The sequence below is a fragment of the Echinops telfairi genome, unplaced genomic scaffold (assembly GCF_000313985.2).
Source record: "Echinops telfairi isolate 266 unplaced genomic scaffold, ASM31398v2 ScPeMD7_7414;HRSCAF=8452, whole genome shotgun sequence".
Taxonomy (NCBI): domain Eukaryota; kingdom Metazoa; phylum Chordata; class Mammalia; order Afrosoricida; family Tenrecidae; genus Echinops; species Echinops telfairi.
In genome coordinates this window covers 258,582-264,632 of record NW_022111314.1, presented here as the reverse complement: position 1 = coordinate 264,632, position 6,051 = coordinate 258,582, and positions in this window count along the sequence as shown.

Sequence of the window (6,051 nt, the reverse complement as noted above, 5' to 3'; positions counted from 1 at the left end):
ACGAACTGCAAGGCTGACGGGAAGCCGCGGCGCTGCAGACCGGGCCCTGCGGGGTCCAGTGCCGGTTCCCTCCAGCGCCTGGACGGGCAGGTGTCGGAAGAGGCAGGGGGAGATTCCCCGGAAACGATTGCTGCCGCTGTAGGTGGACTGTGCGGCGGTGCGGCCGGCGGCCTTGGAAAGCGGAGCGGCTCAGGGCAGCGGGCCCAGACCCCGGCCCACGGCCTGCCCTTTCCGGAGCAGGTTGGACGGGGGTGCTGGTGTTGTGCATGCAGGGCCAGCAGGACAGGTACCACATGCTTTCAGACATATGAATGAAGCCCTGCCGTGGGTCAGGTCCTTTCAGGGCAAAGGTGGCCACGGACATACTGTTGCTAAGTAAGACACAGGCATCTCACCTAGGTTAGCACTGTGTTGAGGAGCCAAGGGTCACTGCATCTTTTGAAGTAGATCGCATTTAAGCCAGCAGTTCTCTAAATGTGTGGGTAGGGTCTTCACTGTCAATCCATTGTCCCGTGCTGCTCACTCCCCAGGCACTCGGACTCTCCCCCTTCACCGCCCAGTGGAGAGGGTGTGTTTCCTCAGATGGGAAAACCCAAACCGCCGATTTAAGGGAGCCACAGACTAGTGTCCAGATCATTCTATTTATAGCTCAGCAATTGAAAATTATCCCTTAAGGCAGTGTAAGTTAATCGTTGAGATGTAAATTCAAAGTCATATGATTAGTACAAAATGATTATCAGTCCCATAAAGATTTTATGTTTAAAAAAAAAAGATTTTATGTTAAGCAGTAGTTTGTATGGGACTCGGACGGAGAGAAGATTACTGATTTGCCCTTTCAGTCCTGACTTGTTTGTGTGAAGTCTGTTAAGAGAATCCCTTTTGCATGGCCCTAAGAGATCATTTCTCAAATTTCTTTCACAGAGAAAAAGGGATTTGAAAGTAAAACTGTCTGTTTTGGGTTTTGTTTTCAGGTTTAGTCTTGAAATGGGCGTTTGGGTTGCTGTCTGTTGGCCTTTTGTTGGTAGATGTTGTGCTGAATTCCTAGACAACTTTAGCCCTTATTCAGTTGTCTGTTTAAAAAAAAAAGATTTTAATGACAAAAACCATGAAGTACTGTATTACCCCTCTATTATCAAGTTTGCCTGAAAGCAAAACTTGAGCTGAGGCTCCTAATATTTTATATCAGTATATAAACTCCCCTCTCTTTTCTTTTCTCTTCTTAAAAATTCTGTGTTGACTTTCAGAAATGAGTAGTTTTTCAACCCAGAGATGAAATTAGAAATCAGAACCCAGGGGCTTTGGGAAACTGTAACTGAGCAGGTGCAGGCCCAGCCCACTGCGGTTCTCTTGCTGTGTTGGTCGGTGCCCCAGCACGTAGGGTAGCTCCAGGTTGGCACTGAGCGCCTCAGAGGACTGGGCAGGCCATTAGTGATGGGTGTGCTGTGTGGGATATCTGCTTCAGGATCCTCAGGGCTTGGTGACCGCAGAGCCCCAGGGAGGGTGGGAAAGAGAGAGTGAGCCTCACTGCAGACCCTGGGTGGTCGGGCAGTTGTATCTGCTGGGTGGAATGCCTTGGGGGAGGGGGGTGTCTATCAGTCCTGTTCCCAGTGCCCGGCTTTCACCTGACCCTGGGCTTTCTTTGACCTACCACCCTGGCCTCCTCGCTCATTCCGGAACCATTTGCTCCTGCAGTCTGCTGGGAACATTCTTCTCTCAGAGCCGTGTGACTCACTTCCTTACTCAAACAGCTTTGTGAGGCCTCCCTGACACTACTCTCCTTACAATTTTGACTCTGCCTCCTATTTCCTATTTCCCTTTCGTGTTCTAATTTTTCACACAGGGCTCGATCCTCCTAATCGCTCATTTGGAGTAGTGCTGAATATTTTACGACAAGTAAGACCCTCAAGGGAGACTTTTGAGCAAAGAATGCTTGCTGGCACGGAGTAGGTGTCCAGTAAACTTTTGGTAAATGAATGTAAATGACAAATTTGCAACAGCTATGAAAACAGACAGTCATTGTGAATGAGTACTAGGTGTGCGGTGTGAGTCACACGTGCTCTCAGGTAGGGCCACTGGCTCCTGTCTACCGCTGATTACCCATTGTGGAAAGGACAGCTGTTTAAGAAGTGGGTTGGAAGGTTGCACAAAACCTCCATTGGCTGTTTTGAATCTGTAGTCTGTTTCAAAACTAAGACGGATAAGAATGCTTTAGAAATTCTGTCTTTGGCTATCAAAAAGTCAACCATCTACTAAAGCAGCGGTTCTCAACCTGTGTGTTGTGACCCTTTTAGGGGTCGAATGACTCTTTCACAGGGGCCACCTGATACATCCTACATATCAGATATTCACATTACGATTCATAACAGTAGCAAAATTGCAGTTATGAAGTAGCAACGAAAATAATTTTATGGTTGGAGGTCACCACAACATGAGGAATTGTATTAAAGGGTTGCAGCATTAGGAAGGTTGAGAACTGCTGTACTAAAGTCTTTACGTGCTCCTGTGGCATTTTGGTGATGACGTGGAAGGAGGTAGAGATCTGTTTGCCCTTACTTTAGAAATGTGGCATAGTGATCATGGTAAACAGCGACTCCCTTCTGCCTGAGCCTTATTCACTACAGCTGCTGGGCCAAAACCAAGCTGGTGCCTGCTCTGTGATCACAGGACTCAGGGTGGAATTTCCAGAACCACCGCTTTGTGCTGCATCACCTCAGTGGGCAAGTCTTTTTGCCTTCTTGGGGTGAGTCTGGGATGCTGGTGCTGTGACAGGACAGGTGGTGCTCACCCTCAGCTCTCTGCACTCTGAGTCTCCTACCCTGGCCATCAGCTGTGAGGCTACAAGCTGTCCTGGAGCCCCACACAATGTTCACATCTTGCTGTTAATCAGGATCAGACCTAGAACTTGAACTCAAGCCTCTGACTCCAAGTCCACGGCCCTCCCAGTTCCCCAGCTCTTGCTCAGGATCCAATCACTCCTTCCTTGCTGTGGATGCCCACCTGACCCCATGCTCATGGTGTACCTGGAGACACGAGTTCCACACTGCTTTCGTCAGCACTTGGGGTAGGAGGTGCTCAGCAGGGATATGTTGGATGAAGGACTAAAATGAGATGGGAGGTTGGCTGGTAGGTGGATCTTATCAAAAGGAAGGAGTTGACCCAGATGTAGACATAGAATCACCCTCGCAAACTCCTGTAACTCTTTTCTGGAATACTCTGCTGCAGGGCTAGCGTCCTAAAATGAGGGGTCTCCTGCTGTGACTGCTGGTCAGCAGGTTCTCGTGCTGCAGTGCTCTGGCCCTAGAGCAGGGACTCAGGGAGCCCGCTCTCTTGACAGCCGTCCTGCTATTAGATTCCCCTCCAACCAGACTTTCCTCCCTGATGCGGACAAACCAAGGACTCACAAGACCTGCCTCAGCAGCCTCCAGCCTCCAGGGAAACGTTGAAGGCGACCCTGTTGCCTTATGACTCTTACCTGTTGGTGGCAAAAAGGCGCCGAGAGAGGGACGGGCACAGGTGACAGGGAAGTTTTAGGAAAATGCCGTCCCTGAGCAGAGTGAGGGGACAGGTTTGCCTGTGTGTTCCTGGCACCAAGGCCGCTCAAATGAGGACAGCCCCTGAAGAGGATTAGCAGCTAGCCAGTGCCGGCCACTCACAGTTCAACCTGGAAGCTTTGGGGGATTAGGTTTCCCAACAATCTTTGTGGGTATGACTGCGTCTCTTGCCACCCTGGGTGTTGAGGGCGCTGTGTGTCCGTGAGAAAGCGTGCCCCTCCAAGCATACTCTGCCCTGGTTCTGTGGCACACAGCAGACATTCAATAGGTCCGAATCTTTGACAGGAAACGGTTTCACATTTTAAGGAAGGGCATTGCAGAAGTACTTTGACTAGGGTTTTGGGAAAGCTATCTTGATGAGACTCCTTTTCAGTACTGTCTGTTTCTAAGAAACCGAACCAAAAACAAACTCATTGCCATCGAACCAGTGCTGGCTCATAGCGACTCCTTGTGGGTTTCTGAGATTATTTACAGGGGAGCCCAGTCTTTCTCCTGTGGAGCTGTTGGGTGGTTTTGAACTGTCGACCATGCACATCGCTGCCCAAGGCGCAACCGCTACACCACCAGGCCTCCTGTTTCTAAGAAATCCCCTAAATCCCCTAAAGGGATTTAGGACACTTTATTCCAAAAGTATTCTGCATTTTATTTAGAACTTTCTGTTGTTCCATAGGTGAAAGTTGACACAGCAAAATTGCGACCCATCCAATAGTCAATACACAAGTTGTTTTGCTGCCTCATGCCATGCCATCCACACAGAGGGCCAGCACTTCTCCTGTTTCCACCTTCCTCCTGTGCATTCCTTTAAGTTCCCTGCCCTTCCTGCCTCTTCATCGTTACTTCTGGCTGAATGCTGCCCACCTTGGTCCCTACTGGTTGATTATTCAAAGGAGCACATGCCTCTTGGGTGTCAGTGTCTACCTTGGGGCCTATCTCTTAATTTGCCTGAAAGGTGATCTCCAGGAGTGGCGTCAGTTCGAGCAGAAGGGGGTCCTCAGGCTCTCATGTCAAGGGTCCTTCCAGACTCTATCAGGACAGTAAGTCTGGTCTTTTCAGTTGACTTTGAGTTTTGTTCTACTTTTGTCTCCCATTCCTACGCCAACGGAAGCCTGCGGTTGGGCTCTCCTGGGTCAGAGCTGTGGCAGTGGCTGCAGCCAGTTCTGCTTTCAGGCTGCTTGTGAGGCTGGGGCTCAGCTGGGCCATTAGCCCCTTGGACTACTTGTTTCTTGAGTCCTTGCTTTTCCTCAGTCTCCTGTGCTCCAGATGAAAAGAGACCAGCAGTTGTGTCTTAGATAGTTGTTCACAAACTTTCAAGATCCCAGGCACTACTCACCTCAGTAAGATGTAAAACATTATCTTTATGGGCTGTGCTGTGCCAGTTGACCTATATGTCCCCAAGACTGTGGTCCTAGTGTTCAAGGCTCCTGCTTCAGTCCTGCCTGGTATTTGGTCATGTCTAAGACGTTTCCGGAGCGTGCCTCTCCCTGCTTTATTAAATATGTGACTACCTGCAGTACATACAGATATGTATGTAGCAATGGTCACTGCCCTACCTGTATCCGAGGGGAACTTTAAAAAGATCCTGGAAAAACTCGACGATCTTTTAATCCCCTTTTACCCGAGCTTTTTGAAGCCCCCCTCAGATGTTCAGCTGGTGTGCTCGCATACAGCTTCACTGCTTATTTAGCATCCACTGGTAGGTGATATAGTCCCGTGCCCGCCACTGTGTTCACACCGTCATTATTGTTTGTTATCGCTGCTGTCACATGCATACGTGCTACCATCCTCACTGGAAGTCAAACCCACTGCCATCGCGTCCATTCTGATCAGTGACCCTGTAAAGGGTTGCTGAGATTAATCGTTACCAGAGTGGACAGCCCGTCTTTCTCCCACAGAGGAACTGACTGGTGGGTCTGAACATCGCTGCCCAGTGCCTGCCCCACATCACCAAGAGAGCTGCCCTTTCTTTAGTCTTTATTCTTGCATTTCTCTCTGTCTGCCATGGCCAGTGTCTCCACATTGTGCAACTGCTGTTCCTGCTACCAAGTGAGGGACCCGCTCTTCTCCTCTCACCCTGTTAGTCACCGAAGAATGGGTCCTTCTGTACATAAACCTATTCTTGCTCTTGAGAATAGTGGCTGCAAAGAATGGTTGTTCTTTGTGATTGACTTCTTTCAAGGTAATGTCCTGCAGATTCCTCCACCTGGGAGCTGCTTTGGGTCCACCGGGACTCTGGGTCATTCAGTGGTCTCCATTGTGTGTGCACAGCACAGCCTATCCAGTCGCCTCTTGACCGATGTTTCCATCTTCAGACTGTTGGGAATAACGCTGCCGTGCACATGGGTATGCAGACGTCTGTCTGCTCCGTGGGTTTGCTGGGTCATAAGGCGTTTCTAGCGCTAGCTTTTCAAGGAAGTGCGTGGCGTTCTCCATGGTGGTTGTACCACCTCACAGTCCCACCAGCAGTACATAAGCGTTCCTTCCCGTCTCCCCACAACCTCTT